The following is a 13,125-nucleotide window of genomic DNA, read 5'->3' on the forward strand; positions in this document are numbered from 1 at the left end:
GTTCGTAGATCATGCTTTAAGTTTCATTAGAGAGCGCTATAAACGCAGAAAGTGAAGAGATCGTTCTGCTCTCTGTTTACTGTTTTATTGCGATCGCAATTATATGGACACTCTTGACGGGTTTTTGACGTCGGCGTCGCTGTCGCCACCGTCGTCATGTTCCGTATAAAGTCCAAATTGATAACATACTCCGCGCATCGTATGTTCTGACCGCGCGTAATCGCGCGCGAGCGGGGGAGATGAACGCTGCTGAAGCAAAGACCAGACGAGCCGGCCCGTCTCCATCGCTCGGAGGGCGCATGCGATAAAATCCCCCCGCGTGTTAGACCTGCCGTGGAATGCTTAGGCAGAGAGGACACACCGTGCCCGTCCTTACCGAGCATCAACAGACGCGAGGGGGGGGGGGGGGGTCGCTCGAGCAACAAGTGTGAACTTTGATTCGAAGGGCGTGGTCGCGATCACTGGCGCGCAAGCTATCTCGGCAAGCATAGGCGCCCGGCTCGTATATCCTTCTACATGCTGCGCTCTCAACGCGAAGAGACTGTGCGGACAGAGCATCTGTTCCTGGAGCGGCCGTATTCTCTTACACCAGCGTTTTCTAAAGTTACGCGATATCGGATCCAAAAGTGTTAGCTGCCATCCTTACTTCATATAACATTACAATTTGTTGCTATCGAATTCATTGCTTCGCCCTTGCGGTGACACTGTGATTTTATTGGGCTCCCTATTGAAACTGATGTCATGCTGCAAATCACTCTCCTTGCTATAATATCTGCTACCAAACGATCTTCATGATATTCATTGTATTTGCAAACAAAAAAAAAAACAGGTACGGTATGCTGCTGCCGAACAAACGTGCGTCGTACCCATTATGCCCGCTCAAATGTTTCCGCAGTGAGACGCTTTTGCACAAGGCATTATTGTAGGTTAACGTATGCTCGTTAGCGATACATGTGGGGAACAAAACGCAGATATTTGATGCATGAACGCCATGTGGTCGGTTCCATGTTCGTGCAACACCACCTAGATTACTTGCCCGTGCCCCTGTCGGGCGCGATCTGCGGTCGGGCCGGTAACATTTTCTCGGAGTCGGGCTGGGCCCGGCTCCCGTTTTGAGCCACCGAGCCGAGTTTGAGCGGGTAACGATCAGTGAGCGCCAGGCCAGGGCTGCGGATTATGGCCCGTACAGTGCTCTAATGTGCCCCACGTGATTGGTAGAAAAGATTTCATGACCTACTTGACATGGAAGGCACCTTGCTCATGACGTGATCTGCGAATCGTATTCTTGATACACTCACGTCCTCCAATGGCAATTATGGTATACACCGAGATAAGTAGACGATCACGACAGCGCCGGGACGTATAGACGACAAGATAGATAGATGGAAACGATCGACGTATATTGGCTTTGCTAAGAGATGCTTCGCATTTAATACCGAGGACTATCACCCTCTGTGAGCAAATGCCTACAACCCTTCTGAGAAATACCGATATGAACCATATGATATTTCTGTATCATGTCGGCCTTGGTGGTGCAGATGTTATGGTGCTGAGCAGCTGACACGAAACTCGCGGGTTCGATCGCGGCCGTCACTTTTCGATGGAGGTGAAAATGTTAAAGGCCCGTGTACTGTGCAATGACATTGGCCGTTAATGATAGCCACGTGGTCGAAATGTACACCATAATGTAACCATATTTGCACCATAATGTAAACATTGGTGTACTTTATTCGTTTGAGCTCTACTATTCAATCATAGTGCTATTTATTTTTTAACATGTCGTTTGGTTTGCCGCTGTTTTGTGTGGAATTCCGATCGGGATATTGGTAAATGAAACACATCGACGTTTGGAAAAACTAGATCCTTTATAAACTGCGCTGTTACTTAGCACTTTTACCGCGGTATCTATCTAGTATTGACTGAAACCACATTGTTGTTTCAGAACTTGCCTTTGACCCACAGCATATTGCGTAAGCACATTTTTGTACACGAAAGGCTGGGCTAGATAGGCACATGATTTTTAACAATGGCGAAAGAAAATGAATAACTGTTACTTCATGTCGCAACACAATGGCGCACTTCTCAAACTGAAGTCATGGCAGTCGAGAAACGAGTACTCTGCGCAAGACGAAAAAAAAACAAATCCTGCAATAGGGAACATTTTAGACCACGATGACCTTCTCTTTAAACTGCCACGCTTTCTTTCTGAGGAAAACATGCACTTTTTTTCAATAACTTCATGTTTTAAATGTTTGAATGACGGCTTTGTGTATTCGCTGAACTTTTTTAACTTTGCCGGCCTTTGCCTAACCAATCAAGCAGCGCAGAGTTTTATACAACGGAGAAGTTCTTTGGATACTGGTCGCACGTGCACGATGTGCAAGATTCTTTAACCAAAACGTATCCAATTTCTGAAGCCCTGGTAATATCTAGATAACCTTGGATACCGACTTTACGCACGCACACGCAGTGTTCACTTTTGCAGCCGCGGAAAATTTTTGGTTGCGTTACGGTAAGCTGCATGTTATCATTCAAAATGTTCACCTTTGTTGCATCTATTTAAAGCACCATACTGAAGGAAGTTATAAGACAATGAAACAAAGTAAATCACTCAAAAAATTTATATCAGTCAACAGAACGGTAATGAGCTATTCGTAATACTGATCTCTACACTCAGAGATGGCTAAATATTCAGGCTCCTTAATCGCCCTTAGATGTTATGGTTTGGTATAGAGAGTTCCTGAAAAGAATGTTTAATGTCGGAATATATTGAATTGCGAACGCTCTGGGATAATATAGTAATAATATAATAATATCTGGGGTTTAACGTGCCAAGACCCTGATACGACTATGATGCAGGCCGTAGCGGAGGGCTTCGGAAATTTCGACCACGTCGCGTCCTTTGACATGCACTGGCATCGCACAGTACACGGGCATCTATCATCTCGCCTCCATCGAAATGCCACTGCTTCTGTCGGGACCGATTTTGCCACTTTCAAGTGAGCAGCCGAGCGTCGGAAGCGCTGTACCACTGAGGCGACCAAGAGGATGGATATAGGTGCAGGGAAATTGAACAGACTACACTTGCCGTGGCAAGTACTTCAGGAGCGCAATGGGTGAAGGGGAGGTCAGAAAGTGAATATACTTTGGATATTTCATGAAATACATCGCATAATATAGGACCGCCCTCAATAAAATTTATAGCCGTTTGTGTACCTACTTGATTTTTTATTGAAATTTACTCCTCGCTTGATCCATTGAGGACCTTCTCGCTGTGGTTATAGAAAATGATCATTTGAGCGCTTCCTCACGTTTATGTTTTAGTATTATGAGACTCATTCGTCAAGTGAATCCTTAGGTAGTAAAGTGAGGTTCCAGGTAATTTGATGAATGGCTTGTATTTCGGTTATATTGAAAGTGCTCTTTACGGAGCGCTTACTACAAACAATTGTATTCCTTTGAAATTGATGGATAGTGTCGTTTTTATTAGCGGCAATACCATGGCGTCCGAATATGTTTATCTTCTTGCACTTCGGCTTCCACAGACGTAGGGAAAGATGGGGGTTCTTAAATCACCAGCCGACTCATCTTCTCAACTCTTGTCCATCGGCTCAGTACAACACCATCTTGTGCGACCCGTAGAGGTATTCAAATTTAGGGTTAGTAATGTGTATTTTGTAAAAGCAATAAATGCGCGAAGTACATGTTAAGCAACGACGTCAAATATAGTTTCTTAGCAACAAAGCCCACAGAAATTTGCAGCAAAGGTGCATTTAAACTCCCACGTAAAAATAATGAAAGAACTAATACGCAAAGTAAATTTACTCGTTGCCATGAATAAACCTTTCTATGTTTTCGGGATATGAGGAGCCTGAGTCATAAGAGATGCTCTCTAAAATGTGTGACTGTGATGTGCATAGTGTCCTATGGTGCAAAAAAAAAAAGCTGCAGAAATCGGCATCATGTTTCCATATTTATTCCTTAAGATCATGAATAAATCAAAAAGTGGTGATGGCTGGAGGCATCAGACTTGTGACTTCCTGTATGTTGTCGCTTCTGTTCAGCGTGAGCAGCCATGAAAAAAGGTGTCTGAAAAGCAGAACATGTCATTATGATGAGAAAACAGAACTGTCGTAAGGATTTGGAAATCCTACAAAATATGTGATTTACCCAGATATAATGAAGGCTCACAACAAAACAGCAAATGCAAACAGGCATGTTAAGGAACTTAGTTTTTTTGCCATTCTCTTGTAAAACACAACTTGCAAATAGTAGCTTTTGTAACATGTCACTTGGCGAAGAACTTGCAGAGCAAGATGATATGGGCCTCTTTTAAACAACAAACGAAATTGGTTTACAGTAAAACTGACAGCTGGGTGAGTTGGTGTGAATTCACGTTTAAAACATCTTATAGCGCGCACAAAATACGGCGACATAGAAGAAAGGTACAAACGAGCGCTTACTCACAACTGATTTGTTTTACAGCGAAAGCTGTTATGAGATCATTTCAGCGGCCGTTTTTGGCGCCGTAGCTGTATGCCGCCGCCGCCGCCGCTGGTGTCCGTAACCACTATCGCTCGAAATAAGAAAAAAAAACGAAACACTAAAAAAATTCCGCGATGGAACAAGGTTCGAACCTGTGCCCTCTGCGTGAGAACCCAGTATTCAACCTCTGAGCCATGCCGGTTTTTTTCTTTATTACGAATAGTTTTCAATTTCATGTCAAAAACATATATATTCAACACACAAAATACAAACAGCACGAGCCATGCCGGTGCTTGAAACTGCTTTGCAAAAAGGTCCTATACAGGCTTCATATCGGGAAGAAACCACGTTATCATATGCAATGTAGCGTGGTAGAAGAGTAAAATAAGCGCCAAGCGTCGCACAACGCGAATTCTGTATCCAGGCGTCACACAATGCGAATTGCGCAACGAGTGGGTTCTTGAATGCTTCCAACCCATTACAAATGGCTCCGCCATAATTCTTCATCGTCATCAGGCAGAGCATCAACAAAGAGCGCATAATGACTTACATGCGTTTAGCAGGTACCATGGTTCTCCGTACAATCACGAAAAATGGCATAGTGTCTGCTTCTCTTCTTCTCAAAAATTACAATGATTTATAGCGTAGTTGGTTCCTCGCAAGTGCGCTTGTATTGGTTGCCAAAGAAGCCCATAAGAGCATGATCCATTTCCTCTGCGTCTCAGTAAAGTTCTTCGCCCCCTCTCTCTCTCCCACGTCAACGTATGTTATACAGCATGGCAGGAGAAAGAATTAGCGACCGGGCGTTAGCCAATGCAAATTACATAACTGGTGGGCCGTTTAAAGTTTCAAACCCATTACAAAAGCCTCAGCCATAATTATTCATCGTCATCAGTCGTCGCGTCAACAAAGTGCACATAGTGCCTTACAGACGTGTAGCTGGTGCCTCGCTTTTTCGCAGAATGACGAATAAGGGCTTAGTTGGTGCTTCCCAACTTCACAAAAATTGTGATCTATGGCGTAGTGGGTACCTTGCTAGTGTACTTGTATTAGTAGCCTCAAGAGAGCTTACAACGGGCTCTTGAAACGCCGCTCTTCCAGCTTTCACTGTGACTGTGCTGTGGTTTCAGCACAGGCCTGGCGTTTTTTTGAAAGGGACTAAACATATCCGCCCAAATAATCATCACACGCTAACTGATAAAGAAATATCTTTTTTTAATTGTGGTGAAATTGTTGTATTTTGCTCATATGCCTCATGACTTGCTCCGCGCATGCTTTGTGATTATTATTTGTGCTTATATGTTTAGTCCCTTTAAAAAAATAAATCAGTTGTGATTAAGCGCGAGTTTGTACCTTCTGTCTGCGTCCCCGTCTTTTGTGCACGTGAAAAAAAATTTAAACTTGAAATTGGGTTAGGCTCCTTTACGGGGGTGCGACTCATCTCTTTTCCTACGTCGTCTTGTCCAACCAAAGGAAATGTAGGATCGACTGCCTCGTTGACAGGGCGAACGCCGCTGTTGATTTTCCCATCACGAGCGGTGAGGCGCCAGACCAGAGCGGCACCTTCATTTCCCCGAGTGTGGCTGTCGACTGGAGTGAAGAGGCGGGAGAAGTAATCCGGGATTCTGGGAATAACTAGCACACATACACTGGTTACGTGTATTTAAAACCACCCTTTGTCAACACACCGTTACTGTACACGCATCTGACACGAGTGTTTTGTTTTAAATAACTTTGCAGCAAAAATAAATATTCGCGTAAAACAAGGTGGGAAGCTCGTTTTGCGATAGGCGCTGGCCATGCACAAAGGAAAGCACTTCTTTTCTGAGAAATCGTTTCATAATTCGCTCCCAGAATAAGCCCAGCTTTGCGCCGGCATATTTCGACACACATGCGCATGCTCCGGCAGTCAGGGGCACATTGTGAGTGGTTACTGAACGCGTGTTTTACAAACGCAACCCATCCTTAAATAACAAGATAAACACATGCGAGTACGAGCGCCCGAACGACACCCAGCGCGCGCGGACGCCGTCTACATCATGATCAGACATGTCATATGTTACAATTGCCGCACATAGCTCCCACGTTCACGTACACTCTCTAGATTCTTTTATAACGTCAAACATCATCGCAAATGTAGGGAAACCACGAAAACAGCAAATAGAAATGGGGGGGGGGGGGAGTGCATGGTGGAGGCAGCAACAACGCGCGTCGTCGAAAGCTACCACATGGTTATGGTTCAGCTTTCACCTTACCGGCGAGGCGTGTCCAATTTAAGTGACTACCGCGTACGTGCTGGAAGCGTCGTACTATATCTGTACCTCAAACTAGCGTCTTTGGGCAAACAAAAGCTATTATGTATAGTGCGCTTGAGTGTTCTGTACACAGACTTTTAACGCGAAAGTGTTTTATGCCGGGGTCCACGAAGACTTCAGTGACGTATTTCCGTCACGGAAATGACGTTGAAAAAATATACACAATCAGATGGCAAAGAAAAAGTCACAGTTTCGCCGCAAGGGCGAAGCAATGAATGCGATAGCAAGAAACTAATGCTATACGAAGTGAGACTCGCCAATGGATACTCTCAGTTTGAACAGCGCTCCTGTTGCAAACGTGGCCGAAGCAGCGAAGCAAACTAGCGTGCTTCAAGTGTCGAGCTGTGACACTTGATAGTTCGCGCTCATCGTCTGTTTGTTCGTTTAGCGGCGTCCCTTCAACTCGAGTGACTTTCGTACGCTCCGTAACATGAGCGCGGACACCACAGTGAAAGCTTGAAACAACCCTCTTCCTCTCACCACCAGAAAACCGCGCGAGCAGACAGCGGAAGGGCAAGGTTCTCCCTGTGCAATAAGAAGAAGCGAGCGAGCTCGCCGACGACTTTTAAATGCGCCCGTCGTGCTCCTAGCGCCATCTTGCTGGTAATGAAGAAACGCTTATAAGCGCCGGCCGCCTCCGAGTCCGTCCAGCGGTAAAGGGTGTGTATATAACGCTCGCCGTTAGCTACGTGGAGGATCTGCGTTTTGTGGCGTTGCGGTTAGCGCCGCTCGCTGCGGAGCAAGAGGTCCCTGGTTCGATTCCGCGCTCCGGAAGCATTTTTCTGAATTATTTTTCTTTGCGGCTTTTTTATGTATATACATACTTATACATATACGGTGCATGACGGCGACGGCAAAATTCAGCCGAGACTGTCCATATAATTGTTATCGCAATAAAAAAGTTACCGTCAACGCGCATCGAACCCACGACCGCTCGGTCCGCAACAGCCGATGCCGGGCACGCTATCCACTGCGCCACGGTCACAGACTCTGGAGGCTTTACGAACGCGCCTTTTATATATCCCACTCTCCCGGTCGGCTAGGTGGTGTTGACCTCTGGGAGAGGTAAGGTAAAGTAATTCGTCATTGCTGTGGCCTCCGCGGCTGGCACCTGCAACGCGTTACGCGTCCGCCCCATTCGTCGCGTTTTCAATAGAAGTTCAGTTTTGTCAATGCCTTAACACACCACGAGGTGGCGACCTTTGCCCAAGCGTCGTAAAAGCTTCGGCCTCGCTCAGCATCACGCTAATACAAAGCAAAAAAAAATCACAGCATATCCACGGAGTGAATGATGATGAGTGGGCGAAGCTGCGGAGGTTCATCGGTAAACCGTGAATCTTCCGTGAATTCTGCCCAGTACATCATCGCCGACGTGAGATCGGGCGCGTTTATACTAAAGGTTCGATGAGTTATGACGACTTGCAGCTCACTTTAATTTTACATGTACGCTGTGAATTTTCATTGTTTAGAAAACCATTGCTTTAGAAAACATCTGGCGTCTTTCGTTAAGCAGCTGGCGTCTTTTCGTTTTGCTTTAGAAACATCTGGCGTTCTTTCGTTTTGCTTTTACAAAACATCTGGCGTCTTTCGTTGGTTTATTTCATCAATCAACGGCGTTTTGAACAAAATTTTTATTGTTTAATCACGCACAGGAGAAATCTCACCAGGCACTACCTTGGAGGTAAACAGTGGCTGCTAATGGGAATGAGAGACACAAGAAGTCGGCTTTTAGCTAACACTTACACTTCTACTTCTACTAACGTTTCCTACTGGAACATGCCAATGGCTGCTAATGGGGAATGAGAGACAGAAGAATTCGGCTTTTAGCTAACGCGCACGCTGCGAATTTTTTATTGTTCAACAACGCACAGGAAAAATCTCCCACCGGCACCACCTTGGAGGACAAAGCGTAAGACTGGTTACGCACTACGACTACTACAACTACGACTACGAGGGACGAACGGGTGCCGCCTTAAGGAGCTTCGCCCCTAAAATAAATATGCGACGCGCGCCTGCCTCACCTGGCTGTAACACAGCGTTTCATGCTCACGCGCTCGAGAAAAATCACGGCCGGGCTACCGGGGCGGCACGACGCGCTTTGCGTTTCCCTCTAGTCCGGCCTCGGTGTTCAATCACATTTTAACATGCCGCGGGGTGGCGACCAATTTCTGCATCCAATATGCGACGCTCTTCTGGCTATCACAGTTCTCTGATTACGCTTTAACCGCTAACTACTACAGGTACCACAAGGGTTTGTTTAATCGTTTAGCAGGGAAATTAGTCATTGGGATGGAGATGTGCCACCAATCACCAAAGTGGGTGCACACACGTTAAATGGCGCCATTAGCTGCCAGACATCAATATACATTGTGCAAACTTTCTTATATCAATGTACAGTAAGCATTCAGTTACTTCTGTAATGGCACGCTTTACTTTCGTGTTATTTCGATTCCTATGACGGAGGGATCAACCGTGTTTTTTTCACGTTCCCACGCGCGGAAACACGCTGCACACTCAATGTTGATGGCAATGTTACTTTAAAGTAGACTAGAGCACCTCTCACAACGACATCTTGCACCTTCAGTAGTGCAGACAGAATGTGCGATTAGCCAACAATGACCCTTGAGAATTGTTTACATCGCTTATTTTATGGGAGCTTGTGCAACAATGCGTATAACAGTGTAAACTCGTTAAGTGGCAGTTTTAGTCGGATATCTACAACAGCCCCGGGGACGCAGGCTGCTGTTGGAAATGGCTGGCAGCCTACTTCCGCAGACCTGCTGCAGACGCCCAGCTAAAGCTGTATAATTAGTCCCTACTAAAGCAGTGCATTCACCGTTACCAGGCGCACGTTGTCCGTGTCCGCAGCTCCAAGAATGTTCAGCCCTCCAAGCGTCACTTCGAGCACGGAGCCTGGCGTCACCGCCACCAAAGATGCGCATGTTCGCTCGTACACAAAGCTACAAGACACGCAATCCGCGCAACCTACGCAACGCATTCCAAAAAGACCCAGGAGACTCAGAGAGGAGGCGGCGGCGCCGTGTCACCCTGGCTCCGTGAACGAGCCACGGTGCCACAACGGCGCCGAACGGCAAACACGATATGTGCGTCCAGCGCCTCCTTTATCTTTCGGTGCCTGGGCGAAGGAGACGAGCGCAATCTGCCTCTTTCATTTTCCTGTGCTTGCTTCTGCTGTTTTGGTAGGGGTTTGGTAGGTGCTGGGTGAACCGGTATTGCCAGAAGCAAAGCCTCCGATATGAGGAGACGTTTAGCGACTTTTCCGCTAGGGGATAGGGCATGCGCCGGGGCGTCGTGAAAAAGGCGGATTGGAACTGGCCGTCGGCGTAAGCGTGGCTTTTAGCCGCCAGGCGCCGCCACCGGAGTAGACCCGCTGTCGCGTCGTCGCTCGCGGAAACGAATGCTGTGACTGCAATCGAAGCTACTCTATGGTTCAGTTCGCGTTCTTTAAAGTGTGCTACCGTCTGCTGGTTTAGCACACTATACGCAAGCCTGGTGTTCATGCGCTAAATAGCACGAAATGTCACTAGACTGCTTCCAGGGATATATGTGATCACCCGTCCCTTCGTAAAGCTTTTGAGAATTACATTTGCTGCTGCCAAGAGAGCAAGGTGCCAGAAAATGAGAAACTATGCCGTGTTATTTAGTCAGTTCAGAGTTTGAAGCAGTTATCTCGGGATAGTACGAAAGACAAACAAAAAAACGCCAGGCCTGCGCTAAAACCGCAGCATAGTCACAGCGAAAGCTGGAAGAGCGGCGTTTCTAGAGCCCGTTAAGCTCTCTTGGGGCTACAATACAAGTACACTAGAAAGGTACCCACTACGCCATAAATCACAATTTTTGTGAAGTTTGGAAGCACCTACTAAGCCATTATTCGTCATTCTGCGGAGAAGCGAGGCACCAGCTACACGTCTGTAAGGCATTATGTGCACTTTGTTCACGCGACGACTGATGACGATGAAGAATTATGGCTCAGCCCTTTGTAATGGGTTGGAATCTTTAAACGGCCCACCAGTTATGTAATTTGCATTGGGTAACGCCCGGTCGCTATTTCCCTCTCCCGTCATGCTGTATAACATACGTTGACGTGGGAAAGAGACGGGGGGAGGGGGGGAGCGAAGAACTTTACTGAGACCCCGAGGAAATGGATCATACGCTTATGGGCTTCCTTGGCAACCAATACAAGTGCCCTTGCGAGGAACCCACTACGCTATAAATCATTGTAATTTTACTGAGACCCAGAGGAAGTGTATCATGCGCTTATGGGCTTCCTTGGCAACCAATCCAAGTGCACTTGCGAGGAACCCACTACGCTATAAAAATTGTAATTTTTGAGAAGTAGGCCAGCAGGCACTCTGCCATTTTTTGTCATTCTACGGAGAGCGTTGGTACCTGCTAAACCCATGTAAGGCATTATGCGCACTTTGTTGATGCTGTGCCTGATGATGAAGAATTATGGCAGGGTCCTTTGTAATGGGTTGGAAGCATTCAACAACCTGCTCGTTGCGCAATTCGCATTGTGTGACGCCTGGTTACAGAATTCGCGTTGTGCTACGCTTGGTGCTTATTTTACTCTTCTACCACGCTATATTGCATATGCTAATGTGGTTCCTTCCCGACATGTAGCCTGTATAGGACCTTTTAGCAAAGCAGTTTCAAGCACCGGTATGGCTCAGAGGTTGAATACTGGGCTCCCACGCAGAGGACCCAGGTTCGAACCTCGTTCCATCCTGGAATTTTTTTCTTATTTAGTTTTTTTTTTCTTATTTCGAGCGATACTGGTTACGGACACCGGCGGCGGCGGACAACTACGGCGCCAAAAACGGCCGGTGAAATGATCTCATAACAGCTTTCGCTGTAAAACAGCTGCATATGCCGGGCACTTCCTGCACCACTGGCCAATGTGTGTGAACAGACGCTGTTGTTCAAGTCTAAACTCGTAGTGCCGAATCTCAACTTGAGCCAATGTGATAGGCGTGAGAAATACGGCCAGTTGTCAGTTGCTTGAGCTCGTCTTTGTAATTATCCACGGATTGTTGTACCCTCAGTGTCTTGCTCGTCAGCTGTGATTCTTTTATTATTCATTTGGTCTTTTCGGTAATGAGCAAAGTAGAGGCCGAATGACTGTCGACCTGGACGCTTCTGTCGTATGGGGCAGCCAGCTCAGCCTTGTGCACGCATTCATTGTCGCACTGTACATGATGATTGTCAGTTGTTTCACCGGTAGCGTATGTGGTGTGCATAGGCTCCGATTCTTCAGCTTCGGGACCTAATGTCAGAGCTGCACATGGCGGCTATCGCGAGGCAGCTTTGCTACTGGTACATGCATTCGTTGACTGTTCGGGCGCGGTATGGTCACGTTTAGTGATACTTGCCGTGCTTGCTTCAGTTGTTACCTTGGGCTCCAAACGTGAAGGGTAGTCTGCAAAGACTGACGCTACTGCGTCCTTCTTAAGTCGCCTCTTCTTATATTCTATGAAATCTTCGGTTCGTAAATGACGGCTACATATACTAGCGTAGTTTGAAGACGTATCAGGAGACCAATTATCCAGCCTAATTTATGCAAGCCACCTTTCCCGATCACCAGCGGCAGCTCGAATTTCATGGAACGACAGCCGAACAGCGTATTAAGGCGAAAGCCTTTTCATGCCTGATCAGACGCGAAAATTGACCGTCGGCGGCGTCAACACAAGTGATGCAAGAAATCATCATTACGTGATGCCGTCATCATAGGACGTCACAGATAATAACATTGTGTGACATCATCGTGAATGTGACGTCGTCATATTATACCTTCGCTTGGTCAAAATGGCCGATCACGGAGGCAGTGCATAAGCAGCCGAGGCGCATAAAATTTGTAGTGCCTCAAATCCTTGAGGCAGTAGGAAAACCACATTAGGTGTAGAAATATCTCGGAGGGAGGCAGACGATGTTCAGTACATTGACTGAGAAGAAAGAGAAGAATCTGACTTTCCCCTTTCAGTCGTCTTGGGGGAATGCTTAAGGGGCTCCGTGAGTTAGTTTTTTTATGAACAATAAAGGGAAATAAAAGGACAACCGTGATTTCTTTCCGTTCCACTTGCAGAGTGGAACACAATATAGTATGACATACTAAGGCATGCGAATGACGTGTTTGCAATAGCCAGAAATAGGAAATAAAACGCGAATGCTATCAAACTCGAATTCAAGTGTCCACCGGCAGCACGGCCTGAGAGACTGCCTAAGGAATACGTGCAATTTTTCCACAGGTATACACAACACGAGTATGCCCTTGGTCAAATGACTTCACAACCACACTTACACACAT

General features: G+C 46.5%; 1 protein-coding gene across 5 annotated transcripts in view; it reads left to right on the forward strand.

Moving 5' to 3' along the window:
* LOC119390621 (uncharacterized) overlaps positions 1–13,125 on the forward strand; it is a 42,947-nt gene that overhangs the window by 9,552 nt on the left and 20,270 nt on the right. Inside the window, exon 1 of one of the 5 annotated variants that reach the window (XR_005183403.2) lies at positions 2,347–2,512. The exons of the other annotated variants lie outside the window; for them this stretch is intronic. The gene's annotated coding sequence lies outside the window, so the exon portion shown is untranslated. Of the gene's footprint in view, positions 1–2,346; positions 2,513–13,125 lie in introns of those variants that run through there. 5 annotated transcript variants of the gene reach the window in all.

This window comes from Rhipicephalus sanguineus, chromosome 4 (assembly GCF_013339695.2).
Source record: "Rhipicephalus sanguineus isolate Rsan-2018 chromosome 4, BIME_Rsan_1.4, whole genome shotgun sequence".
In the NCBI taxonomy this organism is placed as follows: domain Eukaryota; kingdom Metazoa; phylum Arthropoda; class Arachnida; order Ixodida; family Ixodidae; genus Rhipicephalus; species Rhipicephalus sanguineus.